Genomic DNA, 26,041 nt, shown 5'->3' on the forward strand with positions numbered 1-26,041 from the left:
CAAACAGAAAAACATATTTGATTACTATTTAAAGTGTTATGATAGCTCTGTTTGTTTTGCCCCATGGAACAGAATCTGTTTTAGAAAAAAAATCTTACTTTTATCTCATAAAATGGCCATTCCAGCCAAAAAGAAGGGTGTTCTCAGAAGAGATTGCTCTTAGAGCAACAAAAGCAGCAGTTTGAAAGTTGCATATACAAACAGCGAAGTGAAAGGGGGGAAAAAAAAAAAAAAAAAAAAAATCTGTTTTTCACGCCTACTGTTAGCATTCCCATACCAAAACCAGTGTTGTTGTTATACCTAACCCCAGGGCCGCAATTGCCTGTCTCTTCGGGGTCAAGTGATATTTTGCTTTCAAAACAACTATCTTTTAATTTAACAATCCCTTTCAATCAATAAGACCCTTCAGTCTGCGTTGAACATACATTTTCTCTCTCTCTTTCAACCTCCAAACCTCTACCTAGCACAAAGGTTACATTAAAAACAGGGGGAAGGCTTCTTGCTACTTTTTTCCAAGGCGCATTACACTACCTTGTAATCACACTAAGAGCTAATATGGAAGGACTCATTGTTGACCTTGGCTTTCAGCACAGAAAACCAAATTAACAAGGACCAATTAACATTTAAATAAATAAGGAAGATTAACAAAGAATACTCTGCATACCAAGAGGGTAAAATAAACTAAAGGAAAGAGTACAGTATCTCCCTCAATCAGCATGAATGAAATTCTCCGGGAAGGACACAAGCCCGTTGGTGCATGGAAGCACAGACTGCTCTTTCCTGTACTGGCAAGGCCTGCTGAGCACCAAAGGGGATGCAGCCACGTGTGAAAGCAGGCAATGCTCTCGCTCTGGCAAACCCTTGGGAAAACGTGCAGAGACCCCACAGTCCTGCATGAGGTACTTACAGAAGGAAAGGTGCTGCACGTATTTCTGGCCTCCGCTCTGCCCCTTCCACGTGAGGCTGTTGGTGTTTGTGATTGCCTACGTCTGATTGCTGCACACCAAGAAGCATGTGGCTTTGAGCTCACAGCTGATAAGCAGCAGGCCAAGACTAGACACCTCTCGCACAGATTGTCAGAGCGTGCTACTTCTGATTAAATTTTTAGTGGGAAAGGTATGTTTGGGGTTTTTTTTTTAGATGCAGTAAATTCTGGTTAAAGTCAAAGAGAAGAAAGAGTGGCCAAAGAACATCCAACAGCCCAAGAGGAAGGTATTGGGGAAGTCTCTGGAGGCTGGCAAATTAGTGTTTTATACTGTCCGTTCCATTACATTCAACCTGGAGACTCCAACCTGAATTTTTGTGCTAACTAGGTAGTTGGTCTGACCACCAAGCTACAAAATATACTGGTATGAAGTTCTCGAAACTTTCATGGTTCAGGGAAACCACATCTCTACCCAACTTTAATTTCATATACTACTCAGACCTTTTTTTGCGGGGAGCAGGGAGCACACAGGAACCTGAAGCTGTAGCCTGGAGGTAGTTGTAGGGACTCCATGCTATACAATCAGATGATGCTACACCAGGCAGGATGAAGGTAAAGGGTTCAACGACCTCTCATCTTCCCTACCTCTCACTCTTCCCTCAGGTAAATCTCCAAAGAGGACTTTCAGTTGGCAAAGTTTCTCCACCATTCTTAGACATCATTATCCCAACAGAACAATTAAATCCCCCACTTACTAATCATCTACAAAGCCTATCTTTTAAAAGGAAACTCCTCCTACACAAAGGTTATGAATAATTCTCAGAAGGTTACAACATGATCTATCATTTTAAGTATTTGGATCTGGAGTACTGGTTCAGGCCTCTAACTGACAGCCACCTTTATGAATAGTTAAGAGTTCACAGAGATGATTATCATGTACTATTTAAATATGTATAAAGGACAAAGATAATAACAATACTTTGCACTTTAATAGAAGCTTCTGTCTGAAATTCTCAAAGGAGAGCCAAAGTCCTCACAAATGCACACTCAGAGCTCCTCTGACCTGCACAGTTGGTCACCATTATTATTCTCAGGAATCTGGTAGGCTGTTATTGTTAGATTTCTCAAAAAATGATAATGTCTGGCTTAATTTATAGAGCAACTGAAGCTTTACCAAATGGGTAACCCAAAGTGAATCACCATTGTAGGAGTGTTGACCAGCACCTTGTGCTGAGGCAGAAAGCAGCGTGGGACGCTGCAAGGCAGTCTGCAGATCCTCAACCCCCGTTCTCCTGGTCGAGGAGAATAATCCTCCTCATTCCCAGGCTGAGACACAACTGAGCGATCAGCACACTGTCCAGCTGGGAGAAAAGCATTTCCTGCTACTGTTCAGGAATAAGCCTTTCTGTAGCCTCAAAAATAATTTTAGGTGTTTTTTTTCCCAGTACTAAAACAAAAAAAACCCAAAAGTGGACTCTTACTCGAGAGCCATACTTTCTTGCATGAAGAACATTTTTCTGCACTTTGTTAGAATTACAGCAGTTTTGTATTAAAAAAAAGAAAGAAAGAAAGAAAGAAAGAAAGAAAGAAAGAAAGAAAGAAAAAGAAAGAAAGAAAGAAAGAAAAAGAAAGAAAGAAAGAAAGAAAGAAAGAAGAAAAGTTTTAAGTCATCTATTTCTAAATGCCCTACTTTGATGAAGTTAAAGTCTCCTGTCTTCTGAGCAAGAGGCTGGAAGAAAGTGACTCTCTCTACTATCCTATAAAATACAGAATTTTAGCCACATGAAGATTTGCTCATACTCAATTGTACCTTTCACAGAAAATATGAACAGAGCCAATAATTTCAAACAGGAATGTAAAACAATAGGGACCCCAAATATCAGCACCAATTGAATGCAATTATGAAGATTGAAATGCTGCTAAAAAGTTGGTTGGGTTTGAAAACCGGACCTGGGCAATTTGCACTTATGCAAATGGCATTTGTACAGCAGTGAAACCAAAGGTCCTCCTGTCCTTAAGGCCATATTTACAGAAGGGTCAACTGATCTTGAATAATTCTGCCAGTGTATTAGGAAAACATGTTTTACTTCCAACATTACTAATGTGTCTTTTATTATACAACTTCATTTCTTAAACAAGTAAATTTCTTCACCAAGAATAAAAAACAAATGCAAAGAAAAAAATCACATCCCAAAATACAAAAGTTTTCATGCTTCCTTTTACAATACCAATTTTGCTTCAACATCTTTAAAAAATTCTCATGAGTGTCAGAGAAGCACAGATGACTTTCAGTTCTCTTGCAAAAATTTTAACAAATGGAACAGTTAAAGATTTTGGAAGAGAGAGAGAAATGGGGAAAATCTATTTTAATGTGATTGGTTTTACATATCTGAACTAACTGGGAATGAGCCGATATAATGAAATCCGCCCTGAACAGACAACTTGTCTTGAGACAAAATGCAATGTTGTAGGGAACTGGACTGGCTTTGTCCACTGGACACTTTGTCCTGTAAGATTGCCTGTATTGCCCCCCCTCTTCCATCTCTAAAAAACAGCTTATCATAGTTTCCCCACCAGCATTGTAGTCAGTCTCAACCTTTTTTTTTTTCTTTTTTTTTTCTTTTTTTAATTTTAACTCAATTCTTTAAATCAGAATTATGAAGTTACTGAAATAACACCCCAAGCCTCTGGCTGCACTACCGCTAGCACAATGGAGCTCTGATCTCATTTGAGGTCCTATAGCTAATAACAAACAGCAAGAGACTGAATTCCCTCATCTCAAATATAACCATCTAAAGTCAAGTTAAATTCAGCGTAACATTCACAGATACAGAAGATCAGAAAATTGGTTCGCAACAACTTATCACCGAGTAACATGTTAGCACAAGTTAACTGATTCGCAGTAATTTTTAGTGTACATGCTCATGGCAAATGTGATGTAAACTCAGTTCAGCTTTCAGTGAAAGACATATTTCACTGGTTTCATTAGGGCTAAACTAATACATTGCTTCTCGCGTGCTGTGAAGCAGGAACTACTACAGAGACAGATACAGCAGCTGACAACTGGTAATCTGGGTGTGGGATCAGTATTTATTACTAGGTTTTGTGCTCTTTTGCCAGGGTTCAGAAAATCAGATATTTCAAACTGCAATTTGTTTTGCCAGATTTTCATTAAAACGCCTGTGTTAAATTTTTCATGGAAAGCTACAACACTTTTCCCTAGGGCCTATTTGCCATGGAAGTCCCACCAAATGTGCAACAGGATATGGGCTGGCAAAAATAAATAATAAAAAAATCACAAAGTGACCAAACTCCATGATATGCAGAGATACCAAGACTTAAAACAGTGGGAAATACAAATTTTAAAATTATACACAATGGACCCAATCCAAAACCAACTTGGTGACAGTCTTTCCAACAACTTTCATGAATTTTGGTCCAGTGACAAACCTTTATACCCATATATGGATCTCAGGGTGGAACTTGAATCCATAGATATGTGGAGCTTATTGATGCAAATGACAACTACACACACAGGACGAGACTTAATTTACCCTTACCCTTTATCTTTCATTGTAGTCTTTAACACAGAACACAAAAATCAAGGTGCATATTTATGGTTAAACCTTTTTTCCCTGCAAAATTACTTTCAATAACTGAAAACAATCTGAACTAAAACCAAACAACATTGTACTGTAACATATGACTGATTTACAAAACATTTTAAAGAAAAAATTCACCCACATGTAATTTCACTACAAGCCACACACCATTTAACTACAGCAACACACTGTTCTAGAGTTTCTCTTTCTTACTCGAACAGATTGGCGAGGTTTTCACCCTCCTTCTTCCTGCTCAAAAAAATTTCTCTCTAATACTACTGAGTAGCAATGGACCGTGAAGCTGAAATACAGGGAGAACGGGGAGTTCTACCTTACACATTACTGACCGGCTCTATAAGCTTTCATGAATGAAAATAAAAAAAAAAATTCAAATGGAAAAAATATCCCCAGGAGTCTCCAGTTCTTTATGCATTATTTCACTGATAGTGGAATGCTCTTCCACCGGTGGCACTGCCACCATCAACTCAATACATTTTGGGCTACATCAGTGCAATAGAAAGGAGTTGATTAGAGGACACGGTGATACAAGACAGAGAAAAAACAGGAACAAACCAACAATGCACTGGAATGATTCCTAATTGTAATTATTTTCCTAATTTTTTAGAGACTAAAACTAATATTGAAAAATCTTTATCTTTGATTTGCTATATACAGCAAGCTAAGATTGGGTTCAGACTGGTGAATCTGCTTTCTGTTATAGGTAAGCATGCACCTCATCAAACAGAAGCAGGGAACAGATACAATGCACTGTGCACACAGGAGGGGACACACACTCAACAGAATCTTTTTCTCTGCAGAGAAAATGCATTGGTTATAAAACATGCATCCACACATACCAGTGAAAAACTGGTATGGCTAATTTTAAGTTTTCCAGCCTTCACATACTAAACATGCTAAATACTTTTGTTCAGCTGTAGCCATATCTACTCAAATCACAAACTATATAATAATGTGGAGTAACATACCCACAAAATGAACACAGAACACATTTATTTTATAACTCAGTCTGCAGTCAGGTCTGTGTGTTCCCTAAATGAAGGAAAAATATATGGGAAGCTTAGATCCAGAAGTCTACAATACAAAAACCAAACCAAAACAAAAACCCTTGGCAAAAATGGTTATAAACAAAACTTACACGTTTTTCCATTTTGTCAATTGTTAATTTCATGAAGCAACTACAATGAACACAATCAAAAATAAGTACACATTTTTCCTCAAAAAGTTCCCATAACAATTCCTATTTATTATCCACTTTTAACACTATCATCGGGCCTTCTACTTATTGTGTAGGATCTTCCATACCAATCAGTTGACAGTTCCTACGTATCCTGAGTAACATTTTCCCTCTTGGGGACCATACACCTTTGGGATACCCATGGGTCTCTTTCAAAGGTCAAGAGGTATCAATTCATTTGGAAGACTTCCTACACAGGAAGGAAGATAGTTTAATAAGCATTTACAATGAAAAATTTTTGGAATAACGAAGCAGAATGCATACAATGGCCACATTAATATTGCTACTGCATCATCACTGGATACTCACTGACTTCTACTCTGCAGCTTTGCATGAAATTTAAGAACTTATAAACTTAAGCACGGGCTGAAATACCTTCTTAAATTAAGACTGCAAAACATCAGCACTGCATGTGAGAGATGTCACTAACCAGAAATGTTGAGGGTTTTTTCTATCGTATTTAATGTTTCTACAATGCAGAGCATCAGTGGTCACTGGTATGCTTATAAACCATTAATTCCAACAAGTAAGTTTCACCAGCTAAAGAGGTAATCAAAGTGAATTTTCAATCAGGAAATGCTCTTGAAATCTCAAGCAGATGCAGAGTCACTTTGCAGGTACAGAACAACAGATGAGGAAAATGTAACTTGCAAACAAATACTGCTAGTATTGGCTGGAGCCATTTCTCTGCCAGACTACGATATGGTCTGGCACATGATATGACTTGCACTTTCTGGTTTTATTCCAGTCTTTTTTTTAGGACAGGATCTATCTCACCTATTTGCAGCTGTTCCAGCAGCTCGTCTACCTAAATTAGACACCCATCTTTAAGGAGAATGGAATCCTCTCAAGATCCTTTTGCCTTTTCTGTGAGAAGCAAACACAGATAACCTAACTTTTAGACAGTATTCCCTTACCTTGTGCGGGAAAAATAGCATTCTATAATCCAAACTATACTGAGTGTTTCACCAAAGGGCAGCTGGCATTTCCACTGCTTCGCCATGAACACTTGTTTCAAAATCATATTTTCAGGAATCAAGACTAAATTGTTACTTACAAGGTTCATTTTGTAAAGACATTAATTAATGGACTGCACATGGAAGTGAGGTGGGGAATATTGTGCATTACTCTGTTGGCAAGTACATCATTTTAGTAATTAATGTTGACATCATCTTTTTAAAATGCATTAAGCAATATAGACAACATATACTCTGCCATGGACAGGGAGTCTCTCATATCTGAGCACTAATACTGCCATGGGGTCCTCCATTGCCCAGTAAGGTCCTAGTCTGTCTTGGTAAGAGGTACACTTAAGGTACAGTTCTGGACTTGAAGACATTTTTGAGAATCTAGCATTTTCAGAGACTGCCAGAGCTGTAGAGATCCAAACTCAGTAACATTTTTAGTGAACCATTCCTTTAAGAACCCCCAATAATGGAGTCATTTCCTTCCTTACGGATTTCAGGTAGAAAAGCAACTCATGGTAAGCTTTCACTTTGATCCCTGTGTTCAGACAGACTCCAGTTGCCTTTCTCTTCCTCCCTCCTTCTCACACCTAACCAATCAAATAGCTGTTCTCTCCCGTTTCCCAGATAAAGTGCATCCCTCTTTCCGTAGGAAATGAAAGATATGAAAAAAGGAGAAGGTACTAGTTTACCTCAGTGATGTAAACACATTAACTTTTTTTATCAGCCTGGCCAGCGGGAACTGAGAAGCTGAGAAATACCAGTTACGCCTTTGACAAAGAAATTCTGAACATCTCTTTATTATTCTTCTCAACAAGGTAGTGTCTAAGCACCTTAATTCTAAGGTTCTAGATATGTAGGAAGTTAGTGCCCTTCATGACTCAAAGCTATAGCATTTTTTTAGCTGTTTATTGACCTGTTTATTATTATCTGTTTATTGAGCTGTTTTCCATGAATCTGTCTAATCCCTTTCTGAGCCTGCTGATGCTGTCTGCCTCTACAAATTCCCTTGGCAGCAAGTTCCAGAAGTTCACTACTCACTGTGTCCTTTTATCTGTTTTAAACTGATCTCCTGCTACTTCCACTACTGGGTGTTCTAGTTATGGTTTTGTGGGATTTGGTGAAAAAAGGAGGTGAGGATTGTGGAAATTATTTTGATGGAATTCTGTGTTTGCAGCTATCCAGTTTTTCCCAGTGAAAAGTAAAAGTGTCCAAAAAAAGCTACAACACAACTTAGAATGTAAGATCCCAACATGATAGCATGAGATGTTATGAGTGCCCTCACTAATGTAGATTTGCTAACACAGTCTACTGAATTTTATGATCTAGTCCTTGATGATGAAAAGACAATCAACTTTACAGTGTCAGAGACCTCTTCTATAAGCTAATAATCAACCCTCGTACACAGTCCTTCTGAATGAGACCATTTGAGGATTGATAGTTTTGTCACAACTAGAAACGGTGCACCTATCGTGACTGATGTTCATTCAGGTACAGAAAAAACCCAAACATTCTTGCCATTTTGACTAAGAAGAAGAAAGAGAGGAAAATGTCAGAATGAAGCCTTCACTGCGTTTCTTTTTCAGAAATACCTGCCCAAATTTGGGTTTGAAGTCTACATAGACCTTCCATCCAAAGCCAATTTAACTGAAAGCCCAAGGAAAATACTTCCCCATCTGGCAGGGACTGTTGTTCCAAGCTGTGTCCAGATTATTCCCTCCACCCTCACCCTCCAAAACCAGAATGACTATAAAAAATAACCATTCTCTTAACTTAGCTCAAAAAAAAAAATCTCCCGACCATGGTTGAAGCCAAATGGCCCTTCAGGCTACTACTGAAGAATCAATTACATTAGCTGTAAGCCTAAGAGAGTCCTGGGGACAATCAGTCAGAGCCATAATAGCTGTGAGGGAATTGTTAAGCAAATTGAGGGATTCTTTAGGTAATTGGGATTGGACAACCAGGTCATACTTAATTTGAAGCATCCATTCCATACAAGTGCTTCAGAGGTATAGTAGGAACTACAGACAGTAAAGTCTAATTGTGCTGCTACTAACCCAGTGCTTTTAAAGGGACACCCCCTCACCCCCACCCCCCCCCCCCCCCCAATTCTTGTGCAGAATATTTAATAGGATTGTGCTCATTTTCAGCAGAGAATTCAAGCAGCTACTGCAGGGTCAAATCCGGGAGCTGAGAGCCAAGGCTCCACAGCCTTCTGGGAGAACCTGTAGTGCTCATTCACAGTTGGAGCCAGGGACACTAAAAGCTCAGGGTTTCCTACCAAAACTGAGAGGGAGAAAAATGGACAATTCATTGCTTTCTTTAAGACAGTCCAAAGATAGTAAGGAGGTACATTTCTCTCTTTTTATTGTTGACCATGCATTTAGCATGCTAAATGTATGCTTAACTTCCAAATAAACTCTGCAAAAATTCACAACTTCTGCTTCAAGCTCTGAAGTGAGGTTTAGGGGGAACAAACTTTACAGGCAAGAAAATCGTCAGCTCTGGGAGGTCGCTCTGAGGGGGCTACGCAGGGATCTCAGATCAAATTGGATTTTTCACCACAGTTAAACAGGGAACTATTCCAAAAGCAAAAAGCTCTCAATTTCCTTTGGTCATTGAAACAACTTTCAGAAAAAAAGAGGTATGTCCAAAGTCTATCTTCATGTCCAGTTTGCTTTTGGAGAAACCTGTTGCAAACAGCTACTGCTAGTATTTTCTGGCTTCTCCAGAGAGAAGCAAGGCATCTGGGTTGATACAACAGGGATTGCAGTCCCAAGAGAAACTAATTCTTTGTTGGACTGCCCTAAAGTTTCACAAGGTAGACAAAACGAGCCAGCAAACATGGCCCTAAGACACCAAACACCAAAGCTGACAAATCCATTCTCTTGTCTCCCTTTCCTCAGACTCTTTTCTGGAACTAATTTGAGGAAAAACCCTAATTCTGGGTCGCCTGGCAAAGAGTACCTAAAATAATTGCCCAGAATGGAAGATTCTGCTAGTGCCACATTTCTTTGGCAAGGCAAGAGAAAAGCTGGGAAGAGAGGGATAAAGAACAGAACCTGGATGACTGAAGGGTGCCAAAGCAAGAGCTTTGCGCCAGTTGCCATTCTGCTCGAAATCTGCACTGAGGAGCCCAGTGGTCTCTGCTCCCAGCAAGCTGGCCATGGCTTAGAAGAGTTGGCTAGAGCAGACCCTGGCAGCACAGCTGATGACAGCAAAAACTCGGAGTAGCAGACGGGCCAATAGCCCATTGGTAGAGGTCAGGAATATTTGATCATGCACACTTCTGCCATTACAGAGCTCTCACTGAGTACAAATCCAGCCTATTTCATGCTCCTGTTTCAGAGGACGTTTTAACTGCTTATCAAATCAGCTAGCATTTTTCTAGCCTTGACAGAACAAGAGCCAACAACAGACACCGGATGCAATTCTACCTCTAATGTTTAGCATTGTGACATGATCTATTCAGCCAGGCTATGGCTTTCTAAAGTTATCCAGCAGAATGCCAGCAGTCACCCAGCAACAGCAGCTTCTAAATAGGGAAACCATGTAAAACAAAACAAAACAAAAAGTAAAATCCCTGGTCTGGAACATACTGCCTTAACTGAAGGGAGTCTTTCCGCTCCACACACTACACTAACACCAGTTTAGGTGAGTGAGCAGGCAAACGGTATCCCATGAGACTAGTTAAACAGGCTATGGTATACCAGCTCAATTGCCTGGACAACATCAGGAGTCAAAGCCTGGGGAGCACTTGAAGAGCATAGCAAATAACCCATCTACAAAAATAATCATCATCAAAAACAGTCATCCACAAAATTTATGCCAATCAGTACTTTGAAAAATGAGCCATCACTTTTTGTGAAGATAATGGATAGGAATTCAATCTATATCACAGCTATGGAAAAAAAATGCCCATTGCTTTGGACTACAGGGATCGCTGAGAGCACAGAATCTGGACTTAGTGCATTGCAGTGTAGAAATGGCCATGGTTAGATAGCAGCTTTCTTTTGACCAGAGTGTTGCAAAGAAATCTATTTTGCACATAGGAAGAAAGCCTAGATGAAAAAGTTGTGCCAGCAGCATCTTTAAGAGACCTTACTTGGTGCAACGTGGGTGAAACTTCAGGAGCAGTGAAGACAGTCAAACGAGTACCCACAAGTAGAACAAAACACTTACAAGATGAGTGATAATGATCTAGCCTCTTACAAGTCCCAGATCAACACAGGAAGCAATACAATACTGTTCAGAGGTGCTTTTGCTAGCAGAAACACACTCAGCAACAAAAGAATTGGAAAAAATAATGAAGCCATTAATACAATTTTTTATGTTTACAACAGACTATGCTTCTGTGACATTTACTAAACAATTCTGAAGCAGCAGAAGTTTGGAGGTCCCATACACTATACTGCGTTCTACAATATATCGCCTTCTACTGCTGCATTGCCACAGTTATTAGTCATGGTATTAAAAAAAAGCAGGTGTATGTAGTAGTTGTGCTCGACAGACGCTACTTAGAAAAAAATATGGGGAGGCCGCACAGTAGACTGTCAAGATTATAAACATCATGTATCTCAATGCTGTAGTTATATGGTCATTAGTGCTAAAAAAGCCTTCAGCCTCTTTTGCTGGAGAGGACTGCGATGGAGAGTATCTATGTACAATGGAACACTTCACATCCATGCAATCTTTGTACAGGCAGATGAATTGAAGACAAAATTCCAGAGTCTCTGTTCAGGACAGCAGTACCGTTTGAAGCTCTGACTTAACGTGTGCTGTGCCTTTCAATCTTGCATTTTATGAATGATGCTTTACTTTAGAATAAGGTATGTTTAAAAACTGGAATGACACCTGAGAGAAGCTTAACTCAGCCACAAGATGGGTCCTTTTTGCCCATCAGAAAAACAGACAGTATGGACCACAAAAATACCCGCTTCAGTCACAACTGATGATATCAGGACATACGTGGAGTTAATTGGTCTAGACACTGGGAGATCCTAACTGCTTCCATCCTGCTCTGTTTCTGATACCAGCAGACTACCACAATACATTACTGTATTTTGGGGTCAGACTCCAGCTGCCCTCTATGTCCAGACACAGTCGGCATAGAGAAGAGGGAGATTTGCTTTGACACCCAGGAATAACTGCATCACCTTGGGAGACTGCATTTCAAGTTTTGCTTCCAACTATAGTTATAATTACTTGGTGATGATCACCTCCCCCTTTAGCTTAATTTAAAATACTTCTGAGTTGGAGAGATGAATAACTGGAATTATCTGGGAAGAGCTGGAGTGATGGGGGAAGGATACAAAAGAACTTCTGTTCTTTCAATTCTTGTAGTTGGCAAAAACATTAAGAAAATATTGCCAATTAATTTTCCTCACAGTGGTAACCTTTGTAATTGCAACCTGTAACTAGTTATAACCATAATGTTGCTTGGTTCATACTACTTGCTGACTGTTGTGACCGAAACATGATGTTATAACTTTTGGTATAGGGAGGGGAGGAGAAACATGGCACTATTTGAGCTGACCAGCCATCACTGCTCTTCCTATACAACGTTCTTTTGCATCTTATAAGGCATAACTGCCAAGTGATATTGGGGCCTCAGTGCTGGGCCACCTGTCAGATACATTCATTTACAGTTACAGCTAGGCACCCAGTGAGAAGAAGAAATAAAAAAAATTGAAGGAAAGTAAATTCTGTTTGGAAGACAACAGCACTGGAAAGAAGACAAGTGAACGTAAGGATCTCACATTCCCCTGCTGACTCTCTCATGTAGATTTTCCTCTTTTCATTTCCACTAAAACACAATATGATAACTCTTAAGAACTAGGCTTTAGTTAAAAATCAAAAGTAGAAAGAAACTTCACATACTTGTCCAGAGCTGAGGTCAGGGTTCAGCGCTGCTCTGCTCACACCATGCACAAAGCCCCTCTCAGGCAATGTCAGGAATGCTGCTCCTGCACTCATGGGGCTTCCACACTGCCTTCCACTACCGAGGCTGAGAACCGCCTGGGTAATCCAGAATCATGGAGATAAAATGTCTTCTGATTAATGAATGCATTGAAATTTCACAGCCCAAAACATACTTTCATTGCTGGCTCTTCCCCAGATGATACTGATATTCCATCTCATGATACTTCATCACCGATACATCTCTAATGAAAAGTATGGTGAAATCTCTAAAGTAGCATCTGAACCCTAGTTCAGCCATGCCGGACGGAGAGAACGTCTGGCTTGATGTCTTCTTTCATCACTTTCATTTATCGCATTTTACCTGCTTTCAAGAAGATGGCTGTCTCTACCTTCCTCTGAATGAGAGAGATTATTCGAGAACAGGAAATAAAACCGACTGGCAAGAAAGGAGCAGCTGCTATAACCAAACTGACGATGACAGTGTGACCATCAAAGAGAACTAAGAAATTCCTATTACCTGCAATCTAGCCATCATCTCAGATATTCAGTATGTTTTAAGTGCAAAAGCTTAATTTGTTCTTGCACACATCATGAAAGCAAATCTAAGGAAAGACCACTATGCAGATGAATCTTCAAGTGCAATCAGCTAGTTGATCTACCAAAAACATGCTAGGCCATAAAACCAGTAGAGTAAATTTAATCTAAAAAGATATGTTAGATTCTTTTTCCACAGACCCTTAGTCTTAAAAATAGTCTTTATGCAGATGAGAAATCCAATGGTGTTTACAAGAATAATGGTTTGCAGCATCGGGCAATAAAGGCTGAGATTCTCTTTGCAAACAGATAAATATTTGCACACTGGTACTGTGTGACCATCTACCCAAATATTATCTGTGTGCATGTAAAACAAAGCACATTTCGCCAGTTGCTTTATTTCACTAGTTGCTGGAACCATAATATCTGTTTCCTTTTCTTCCTTTCTAAGCTCTACTAGTCCATAAAAGTAAAAACCACAGTCTGTACTGATATTGAGGATACCTAAGCAATGCACAGGGACTTAATACTACTAAACACTTATACAGCACTTTATATATTCAGAGTATTGTACAAACATTAACGAATTAATCCTCAGAGCAACTTGCAGGGTACCTAAGTATTATTTTCCAAATTGGGGGCAAATCTGTTCCTCATGTATACACCCAGTGAGGTCAGGAATGGGTTTAGACTTAGGCGTCAGACAACAGCAGTAAAGGTCATAAGGATATGCCAGAAGCACCGTCAAAAACTCAGATAAGGATTCAGAAGATCTCATCTCACATGCACTTTCTCTCTTGCACATATTTGCTTTCACTCCAATTCCCACTATCCCATAAATGCTGGGCTGTTTTTACTAAACTCCCATAAATACTAACATGATTCAACCAGGGAGATACCATCATTTTACACTGGAAACTCACACCTATTTTAAGGAGTATAAATGAATAAGGAAGCCCACCAAAATAAGTGGATTGTTTACTTACACTACCAAATCAAAATTAAACAGTAGTAACACATACCATATTTACTCTACTGGAATAGCAGCACCCACTATCTCGAAAAAGGACTCTCAATTATAAGAATTATTATAAAGGTTAAAAGTGCAGAACATACAGAGCTGCAAGGATGTATATGAATAACAGCACCGGTTAACACAGTTTTATAACATTTTAAACATATAAGTATCAAATGCTACAAGCATTTATTTAGGCTTCAAAGAAAAGTCTGAAATTAGTAACCACAAACAATGCAGACCACAGCGCAGTGACTATTCTGGACATGCTAGTGGTGCTTATAAAACCTATTGGTGGTTTAAAGGCTCAGACTGAAATACTGATAAGATTACATTACCTATCCTCCAAAAAGCAATGTCAAAATCAGACTAACTTCATTAACACAAACTGGTTGCATTGGTATACAACCAGAATGGAGATGATCCTTGTTAATAGGTAACATTTGAACTATGGGATGGACAGAGAGAGAATACACCCAAACCTAAAACAGGTGCAATTCTTACCATGAAACTATTGTGAAGAGAGAACAAGAAGCTGGCTAATGAGCATGGCTGCTGAGGTTTGAAATCAGGATGGCAGCTAATGCTGGGGTTAGTTGCTCACAAGCTCCACGTGGCCCTGAAAAGGGCGGTGCTTACATAGCAGCTGGCAGGGTTTATCCACTCAACTTTCTCCAGCCCTGAAAAACAGCCTGGCAGCCTTCTAGCTCTCCTTGCTCTCAGATGTACCTTTTCTTCTTTTATGATCAATAGTCCCAGGAGAGACTTCAGAGAAAATGTTGGCCTCAAGTACTCAAAATACTCAAGAGTTAAGTCTGGCATTTTTAGAATACCTGCGGGTAGTCTGGCAAATCAAGTATCCCACATCCACCCATCTCTAATGATGATTATTATGCACCAACAGCTGTCTACAGTTCAATGGATGAGGATCTAATTGATCTCATTACCTCCCCCCATATAAAGTGATGAGTGTTCCTGCTCTGTGGGTCTGGGGATCCTATACTGACTAAGGGCCTTGTGCTGAAGACCTGGAAACAGATTACTTGGTAGTGCTGTTAGTTTGTTTTCAGCTGGTCAAAATCCACAGAAACAAACATCTTGCAATATACTGTATAATATATTACAATGTGGCTTTTGTCTTACCAGTTTAATACTGACTAGCTCTGATAGCATTCATATGAATATTAATTTTGTAATAAAAAGCAAGAGACTGGTGTATTAGTTATGTGTTCTTTTGTTACTCTTAGTCTTTAATTATTATTATTAATGCTATTATGTCCAATTTCCCCTCACCTCGCTCACCCTCGCAGTCTCCACTGCGGTGCCCTGTCTCAGGCAGGGAGCTCCTTCTGGAGCCAACAACAATGTTACTCAATTAACCCTCTGGCAGGGTACACTACAGTATATAAACGGTGTTGCTTCCCCTCCTACAAGTCTCTGAACGTCATTTCTGTCCTGCTCCCTATGATAAAGCCAGGGACCCAAACAACTTCCTTCAGCTTGGGCTGCCTGCCCGGCATGGCTGGCCCTGTACACGGTTTGCCATGTGGCAGGTATAGCCGAAATATTTATGCTCAGGTGCTTGTGTGAGATGAATCTGTATTTCAGATTTTAAAAGTTGCATTTCCAAAAAAAAGAAGAGCCATTTGCAGGAACAAAAGGCCTGAGTCCACCTCTTTTGGGTAGGTGTAAATCCTCTGTCTTTAATAAAGTTATACCTGATTTATAACTGTGAGAGAGGAGATTCTGGCCTATAATATAATATAAAATGCTCAGCTTTCTGCAGTTTGCTTATTCATAAAGATTACTTCAGTGTCACTGTGGAAAAGATGCAATGAAAAATACCTACTAGTCTGCAGCTATGCAACTGCCAACTCTCTCATTTTTAAAAGAATACCACTGTTCATTTGCTAGTCTACAGCAGATATATTTTTAACATAAAAACACTATATTTAATTGGTTATGGATCTCAGTTCTTTTAGCACTACTGGAAATCACACAAAAACACATTAGTACAGAGCAATTAGTGCAATGGCAGTAAACAACTAAGGCACTATTAAGCTGTGGGTGATTAAATAGTATTACTTCTTTATTTTTTATGATATTAGACTTAGAGAAGATTTTAAACATATATTCCCGTTAATATTAATAAATGATATGAAGAGCAGGTGTCTAACTTTCTTAAGATGATTTTTGTCCGGGCACTTCCGTTTATAAGAAATATTTTCTTTTAATGGAAGATCTGTCTCTTTATACGGTGTATCACACTATTTCTTATCTCACTACACTGGGACATTTATACTGTAATATTATTTGATGGGAGTTATGAAATCACACACTGTTCCTTCAGAAAATAATACCCATATCTCTACCACCAAGGAACAAAGAGCTACCAAACTCCCAAAATAATATGCAATTATTTATATCTGTGCAAAGAACAAACCGGGTACTATTTGACAAATTTACTACAATGAGTTGTAACAAACACTGTGATAAGTTAGCTTGAATGGCAGTAACCTTCAGGCAACATAAAAGACGAGAATCTGACCCAAGGACAGAACCCTTGTGGTATACCTTTTTAATCTGCCTAGCCCTCACAATCTCTCTGGACTCTGTACTTGTTTATAGATCATCCTCATGGTCTGGCACATCTTTTCCTCGGCATCTGATTAAGTTAACAATGTGCTGCTATTTGCATGCAGATTTGCCAGGCCTTTCTCTACAGCTGCTCCCAAAGACTTGGTCTTTCTCTGTAATGTGATAGCACAGCAGTCAGTAAATGCAATCTTTGTCAAACCCAGGTGTGCTCTTGATTTGGTTCTCATTCGTTCCAAGCAATTTTTCTTTCTGTAGCATTTATAAGGCTCTATTATAGTATAGCCACATCTGGAGCTAAAATTCTTCTATTAATTATATACTTTTGCCACTATAAAGACAAATTCAGAGACAGCTACTAACATTGTTGTTGTTGTTCTTATTCCCTTTTTGACAGCCTGTATTTTATTTCTGTAGAAATTTAATTTTTAAAGCAGCATTCCTGAATTTTATTTCCATAAAAACAGTAATGCAAGCATGAAATCTAAATATTTAGTATCTCTAGTCTAAAATCATGCTATCAATAGCAATATAAAGTATTAAGCTTTTTTTTTTTAACCTTTCAATACTTTGCATACAAATACGATATTATAATAATCTATCTGTCTCATTAAAAGAGTTACAATCTACTTGGGAAAGAAAGAAAGTGGTTAAACAAAAAACAAAAAACTTACTCGGTTCCCTAGTGGACGCTGGTTCACATCACAGAATCACCAAACAATTTGTTCCCTCCACAGTCAAAAAGCAGAACCAAATTTGATCAGCATGGTGACTTAAATGCTGTATTTTCTTTGTGCAATGAGGGTAATTTTTCAAGATCAGGTTTGAAGTAGATTAGTGCAGAAATATGAGCTAAGCCTTCACTCTTATCATCTGAGTATGGATAAAGGATGTATTCACCCAAGAGCACCGCAAGTTATTTTCGAAGAAAAATTTTTCCTACCTCTTTTTTTTTGTGTGTGTGAGTACAGAGATCATCACAGCGAAGTAATAAATGGAAACTAGCAAACAGGTTTGACAAGTGAATATTAGCTGCATAAATGTACATTTAAGAGGAAATACTAGAAATCTTATTTCTTAATTTTAAATCTAGTTTATGATCCAAAAGGTAGGCTTCTTTGCTAGGTAAATACCTATGCATTAGAAGAGGTCAGCATGTTTTTAAATTACAGGAGCACTATAAAGAAATACCAAACCCCTCAAATGGGGAATGAATTCCATCTGACCAAATCATCTTTAGGTGGTCCCCTCTAACCCCTGGTCAAGTAAGGTTAACATGGATGCAGTGGGCTGATATCCTGACTTTAATATGAATTCTTTTAAAAGGGAGTATAAATGGCAACTTTTTTTCTTTAATCATATTTCTTCTGTTCTGCTTTCACTGCTTTTTTACATATTTGTATCAAAATTTAAAAAAATGCAAGCATTCCATGCCTGTGCAGCTGAATTCACTGAAGCACTGATGATTTCTGAACTATTTTTCTTTAATAAAATTACAAATAAAAATATCTGACTAGCTTTACCCATGAAAAAGAAAATATAGCTGTAATGTTCCTCATGGCAGACTTTTCAAACTATTCTATTGAGGAAAAAGCTTTCATTTATTTATAGCACATTTTATCTTCCTAAATCACTTATTTCAGATTATTAGTTTGGCCTTATATACACACACTCCTTTGCACATACACACAGACACATGCTGACATGCATACATACACACATACACATGCAAAATGATAAAAAAATCAGCAGACAGACAGAAGCTGTGTAACCAGATTACATCACAGGTTACGATGGAAATAAATAAAAGAAAATCTCTTTTGCTTCTATAGCGTGGTATTTTAGTGGTGATGGTTTGACTTTTGGCCCACACACATATGCCAATGGCAAGGCTAACTCTAGGGACTAACAAAAAAGAATGTGTGTTCACAGCTGTACAGTACACCAATACAGATTACATGTTTTCAGTGTTGCGGCCACAACAGAATGCTAATTAACATACTGGAGTGATGAGAACGGCTGTAAGGGCCTTATTGTTCCATTATTTCATGCAGCCCAGCTGCCTTTGTTTATGTCACTTATCCTCTCGTGCCACAGGTTTTTACTCCAAAAATACTATCCCAATACAACGTTAATATTTAAAAAACAAAGAGGTGGCAGATTGTCATTTTTGTGTCAGTCTCAAACTGCAGAACTGTTAAGCTGTTCTGGTTCGGTATTTAGAAATAATTTAACAGCCATATTCAGACACTGCCTGCATTCTAACATAATGGCTGAATACTTGAACCAAGCAAATGCATAACTATCCTGACATCACTTATGAGATTTAGATTGGTCAGTTAATGGAAGTCTTTACCAGAATCAATACCATAACAGGTTCTTGAAATGAACGTGATTTTTTACACAGAGTGCTGTGAACAATAAGTACAGAAATATCCTACCTTTGTATACAGCACAAAGGAACTGGGATTTGAAATTAAGAAGCAATTACAGGTTTTTGCAAAGTAATGCTACAGTTGATTATTAGAAATAAACACATACAAAATAAACACTTTTTAATAAATAGCTGGAGAATATTAAAATTCCACAATCCTATTATTCCTTTTTTTCCTACTTTTTTAACAGCCATTTTATCTGCTAGCTTGGTTATCATGTTGCTGTTAAGGATTAATATTGATGATTGTTGCCAACAATGGTTAAATATTGCAGAAAAACACTTTTTATGAAAGAGATGTAGCCCTATCTGACTCTAAGTAATATTAGTTATGCCTGCTGCTTTGACTTCTTTGATTGATTTATGAAAAAAGCAATGTTAAATACCATTATTATTCTTATTTGTGTTACGGTAGTGCCTGAATGTCTTGGCTGATATTGGCCAGATTCAGATCCGGGACCCTGCACTACAGATAAGGAGACAATAACTTCCTAGTACAAAAGAAGAAAACAGTCCCGGTCCACAGAGGCTCACACCTGTCAGCTCTGATCCAAAAGCATTTACGTTTCTGAACAGAGGAATCCACCAATATGGCCCCATTGACTTCTGTGAAACCACGCACTGGGCTAAATTTACTTACGGGTTTAAAGAAACTCGTAAGGTTTTATTTAGTGAGTAGCAACAAGTGTGCAACTTCATGTGAAAAAGTGTGAAACAAGGTGGGGGGGAATGGCCAAAGAAAACCAGGATGCTGGTAGTAAGAAGTTCAATGTACTGCTACCTGGTTACAAGTCAAAGTTTCTTTCCTTCATTTACTTGGTGTAAACAAAAAAGAAACATTAATGATAAAGAGGTTTCCAAACAATTTATTCCATCGGTTGCCTGTAATTGCTGTCAGAGCCTGAGCTTGGCTAGAACCTGAAGTGTTAATGGTGCATTTCTTCCTCAAATTTAAAAAAAGAAAAAAAAAATTCTAGTTCCAGTTTCACAAGTTTAGCTTTACCAACAAAGGGTGAGAGAGCTAACAACCTACCTGTCACCTCAGACTTAACCCAGCGCACAAAACATCAGGAAGGCTAAGTCTTCCCAAAAATGTCATCTCCCTAATCAAAGACATACTGTTGTTAATCACAAAGCACACCAAAATCCTGAAAACATCCAATTGAGTGAACAAGCCCTAGTTGCTTTTTAATGAGTTTAACTGGTAATCTCAGATAAACGTGGAACTGCTTGAAGTGTCTGTCTTATGTAAGGCAGTAATGAGAGGATTTAATGTTTTCTACAGCCTACACAGCTTATAACGGTGAACATGCCACAGGTGTGGTACAATCTAATATATAGTAGTTTCTCAGCTATGACCATTCCCCTACTGTGGACAGAACATAGATTTTTTTTAACTGGATCCAGGAGCTAGCTAAATTACCCAGCTGCTTTGTGTTTAAGCCCCCAGCTAGCTTATATACCAATAATAATAAACTTGCTATAATAGCAACCCAGTCTATTACGGTGTTTCTTGCTCAAACTGAAAGTGGGCCACTTTTACTTCAGCTATGTTCACGGATGACACCATGGGATTTGTCCCTTCCTAAAACTGTAAAAACATTCTAAAAAGATACAAGTAGGTGCTTAATTAATGGAGTTTTGTTTTGTTTTCCAATAGGATGATCTGCTGGTTTATGATACAGGCACACAATATCCTAAGCCTATCAGTTGGGAATGCATTGGAAAGTTGGCTTTTTATTCATGCTTATTTGCCACAACAAAGCAACACCTAGTCACAGTCACAAAATGAAGTACGGACAATGGCCTCAATAAATTTTGCATACTACAATCGTACGTACTAAAAAACTTCTCTCCAGATAATCCACTCATGCATTTATTTTAAAAAATAAAATTTAATTCTGACATCAATTAAATAAAATTGTTTACAGTATGTAGTAGGTGTGTTGTTGGAACTGTGATAGTCTGTTCTAAGAATGACAAGTGTTATACAGAGATGTAATAGCTTTTACCAGACCAGCCAATATAGTTGTGGAAAAAAAAAAACAGACAAGATTTTGGGACCAGAAAAAGGACTTGTTCACTCTAAAATGTAGCAATTTTTTCCCCACAGAGATATCTGTCGGTTTACTAAAATGTTACATCTCTATAAACCTTGTCTTTCTGAAAACACATTATAAAAATAATTGTAAAATTAACACTTAAAAAAAAACCCCAAACCAACAAAACACCAGAGCTTCTGTTGCGACTTCCTTCAAGATAGGAAAAAACCTGCCATGACTAGACTGTATCTATTGCTTCATAACTTTCAGTGAACTACTTTCAATCTTAGTTTATGAAATTCTATTGAAATTAACTTCTTGTAGCCTAGGCTGATAAAAATAACAGCAACAAGGCACTAAAACACTAATAAACTGATTACAAGGTCACATAAATGGATATTCATATAGCTGCTGGGCATAGTGCATAACTAACTTCAGGTGCAAACCATAAAATACTGCAGTGTGTATGTAAGCACAGGCAACTACAAGAAAAGAGTTGTCACATTTCAAAAATATATATCCTCTCTGTATTTAATTAGGCATTTAACTTAAAATTATTCCCACCCTAATTGTAGATTTTAAATCGCTTCTAGAGCTGAATTTACCAAAGCCTAAGAATTTTGTAACAGTGGCTCCAACTCTGCAAGAAAACCTTGCCAGTTCACATAGGAGCTGCAAGACTCTCCCACGTTATTTGTCTACATCATATACAGCATCCTCACTACAGACAGACATTTTCAAAATAACCCTCAAAAAAGGGTAATTCTGTTTTCATAGTCACTTCCAGACAATCCTCAGTAAGAAACAGACTTAGCTGGAAAATCCTCACTTGCAGACAAACCAGTCCAGGCACTATATAGCTGTCACAAGGCTGACAGCTTATTGTGTGGAGGAGATCATACCTTCCCACAGAAAATCCCATGGGAAAGGCTGGGAATGAAAGAAATCCTGATGTGATCCATCCAACTGAGCAGGGCAGCAGTTGCCTTCTGCCAAAAGGACTAACCTGGCAGCCCCATCAAGTCTATCACATTGAACCCTGCCCCAGCCCTCCTCACTCCAAAATATGGCCGAAAGACCTCCATACCTTGCTCGTGCCCAAGCCCCCAGTGTCCCCCTGCCCTGTGCCATCACATGCCAGACGGAGTTGTCAGTTTGGTCTGGGATGAGCTAGCCACTTCAGTTGTACATGTGGTCATGGAGCAGGAAACCAGCTGTGACGTAGCGCAGAGGAGTCCCACTGGAAAGCGCACTCTCCAGCAACAGCCTAGCATGATGGCCCTCTCCTCACCAGCAAAATTCATAGCTGCTCCACAAGGGAAGCAGATAGGAAGTCAAGGACATCTGCACAGGGGCTTTGTGCCTCCCCGCAAACTCTAATCCAATTACAGCCATGCTTTCATGGATCCTTAAGAGGCTCCACAAAAAAAGATGGCTTAAGGCTTGAGATGCATTCATTTTTCCTGATCTTTGTGGACCAGAAGTTGATGATTTGCAGCTTCCTATAGTTCCCAACCCACCCAGCCCTACCTGCCGGCCTCCACTCCTTCCCCTCACAGTGCTCCATCATCAATCAGTTCTTCAGATGCTTGCCAGAGATCTGCTTTGTTCTGCATCCAATTCCATAATAAGAATTTCATTCCCATGCCTGTGCTTTCCGCCTGGGAAATTGAATCCTTCATGCCATTATCCCTCTATATTGTCCTCAGACCGTATGGAAAAGCTTCCACAGTAGTCTAGAAAAAGGAAGCCTGCTACAGAAGCCGGGCCCTCCATCTGCAAGAAGCAGCTTTCCCACATCAGGATTCCCCTTCTCTGAGGAAAAAAACCTGTTGCATTTCAGTTCCCTAGTGCAAAAAACAGGATCTCCAGACTTGAAAATCATGTCATATAGAGCATAAGGCATCCCCTTGACCTTAGAAAATCCCATGGCCAAGGGGATCTTGGGGCTGGATTCTGTAGCTGAGGAAGCATTATTCTGACTGGGCTCACTGTCCCCTGGATGACCTTCAGTAGGCATGTGCTTTCCACACCGCATCACAGGAAACACGATGGCTTCATCTTTTCTTTGTTAAGTTTTGCTTAAGTTGTTTGTTTTTTTTTTCTTTTTTAAGTTTTACTTAAATTTGGGGTTCGAGAGAACCTAAAGTTCTGCAGAAGTCCCGTGACTTTGGCACAAACTCTGGAATACCGCATTGCTGAATTGACACGGCTGTAGTTCAACCATTGATGTCCAAAGCCACATTCCCTCTAGCCAACGGAGTTTTTTCCAGTGCTCACAGCACACCCAAAGCATGCACTATTAATCAGCTAATGTAAACCGTGTTATGCCTTATTATATTACAGACACTGGATTTCTGTGTTTGGTGGTATGATCTTGTTGCTTCAGAGATATTTTCAAAGAAAATGCTGCTTCAGTTGGGGTGGGTTTGTGAATTGCCAAGCATAAAACACACATCAGCCTTTTAAAGCAACCAACTGGCATTACCATAACACTGTCATTCAATGTATATGAAGTTATACTTTCAAATACTCAGACATAACTGAGTGCTCAAAATCCCTTATTTGAAGAACAACATAATAATAAGAAATAATAATTATAGCAATAACTGCTTAGTATTTGTATGATAAAAGTGCTGAAAAGACATTAACTAATTAGTGCTCACAACACCCATGTGAGGCAGAAAAGTATAATTATCCACATGCTACAGATGGAAAACTGACAATGTGGAGTTACCTGCCTTTCTGAGACATGCATGAGGGGATAATCACCTAATGCAAATTCATCAAAACCCCTAAGGGGAAAGCACCAATACGATGGTCACACAGGTTCAGGTTCCTCCCTGCGAGCTCTGATGCAGTGAGCGTGCACCACAGAGAGAAGCAGCGTGGAGGGGTGCGGGACAGACACATGTACCTTGTGTCTAGAAACTGTGCGGAGAGGAGACAGAGACAGCTGCGCAGATCATTAAAGGCAGCCTGATTACTTGAGCTTGACACCTTTTTCTAGAACGTCACTCACAGTGATGGGGTAGTAGAGCCAGGATGGGAAGCCAAGTGGCCTTTGCAGGAGGAAGACACCTGTGCTGAACCCAATTGAATATACAGCTTTTGCAGCACAACCTTTGACCACGTACTTAAGATTCAAATGAAACACTTGGGGTTTCCTATACTTTCCTTGCATCTCTTTTAGGAGTCAGGTAGGCTGGGTTTCTTGCACATGGTACATTCTGACGATGGCTCACTTAGGGGATTTTTTTTTTTTTTTTTTTTTCTGTAAGACTGTTAGCTCAATTCTGTATAACCAAGAGGTTTGGGTGACTTGCATAAAGCATGGATAAAACTACTGCTACCAATCACAGTCGGAGGCTGATCAAAGCCAACATTCATTAACTTTGAACACAAAATTGTCTGAATCCATCAGTAACTGCAATGGTGCCTAATTAGAGAAGGCATCACCTATTTCAAAAGCCATGCTATCTAGCTGGACCATTGAGCAGTAGAGAAAAGTAAAGAGTAGCAAAATCTCATATGAAGGAATTAAAAAAGCACAGTGATTTCACTCTTTATGCATGGCACAAGTTATTATCTCAAACAGTGACATCGATAATAGGGGCCTTTATTTAGAGAGTGCTGAGCTTCAGCAATTCCCATTCACTTTAGGTGGAATTGAGGGTGCTCAGCAGGACAGAAAAAAACAGTGACCAGCTAAACATTGTAGTGTGTGGTCCAGGAAGCTGGAGAGTGCCTGGAGAAAAAGGAAGAACCATAATTAAATACAAACCTAATGGAACACGGACAGCCAGGATCCTGTGTTCTCCCCAGTAGCACTTTTACCAGAGTGAAATGGAGAAACAATAATCTAAGCTTTATTCCATCTAGTCCCCCTTCCACATAAACAGTCTCAGAAAAATAACAGTGCAGCTATCAGTCCCAGGAAAGAAACTGCATTGAGGGAAACCTAAACAAAAGTTTTACTTCAACTTAGAGATGAAGAGATATTCAGGACCCTTTCTCACACACATTCATTGATGTTGCAAATGGTTTTTTGCTCTTTGTTGCTCCTGCCTTTTTGCATTCAATCTTTGAGTACTCCAGCAAACCAGTTTCACTAGCAGGAACATTTATGAAAAAAAGGAGCTTCAATAACTTGTCAAAGTAACCCCGAGCTGTATATTAGATTATAACATTGAAACACAGTAATTCCTAATGGCTTGGCCCTGCAAGAGGCTGGCTGTGACTCCCTGTGAAACCCCACCCGTCAGCAAGCAGAGCACTTGCTGGAAATGATTAAGTGGGCTCCTGTGTGGGCCCGGAGCAGGTGGTGCATTATCCCAGCGGGGTGAGGAGACTGCAACCTCCCAGCAGAGAATTCGCCTCCTCCTGAAGTCAACAGGAGCGCTGCCGTCAAACTCAACAGGGCCAGGACCTCATCCAGTGAGTGCACTATGCAACCTAGGGGAGCAAACTCAGAAGCACCCAAAGCTGGGAAGAAGGCATGAACTGACTGTTGTTATTTTATTGGTTTTGTTGCTAATAAAGCAAAACCCCAAGGAGGAGCAGAGTTTTTAGTCTATTTAGTATAGATTTTCTTTTAGAGAGTATTAGGATAGGCATCTGCTTCCAGTTACATGTATTAGCCAATGAGGAAACGTAAACAACAGCATGTGACTTCTGCAACTAATCAACATGGTGAATATTTACAACAAACTGTTTACAATGCAAACAATCAGCAGCCCAAGCATTGCTCCA

At 39.2% G+C, this 26,041-nt stretch overlaps 1 protein-coding gene across 15 annotated transcripts in view; it reads right to left on the minus strand.

Annotated features, from left to right (window-relative positions):
• The window catches only part of ZNF536 (zinc finger protein 536), a 357,567-nt gene that overhangs the window by 209,993 nt on the left and 121,533 nt on the right, over positions 1 to 26,041 (minus strand). The window contains exon 1 of one of the 15 annotated variants that reach the window (XM_052797142.1): positions 17,488 to 17,615. The exons of the other annotated variants lie outside the window; for them this stretch is intronic. The gene's annotated coding sequence lies outside the window, so the exon portion shown is untranslated. Of the gene's footprint in view, positions 1 to 17,487; positions 17,616 to 26,041 lie in introns of those variants that run through there. 15 annotated transcript variants of the gene reach the window in all.

The sequence above is a fragment of the Harpia harpyja genome, chromosome 9, assembly GCF_026419915.1.
Source record: "Harpia harpyja isolate bHarHar1 chromosome 9, bHarHar1 primary haplotype, whole genome shotgun sequence".
NCBI classification, from domain to species: Eukaryota; Metazoa; Chordata; class Aves; order Accipitriformes; family Accipitridae; genus Harpia; species Harpia harpyja.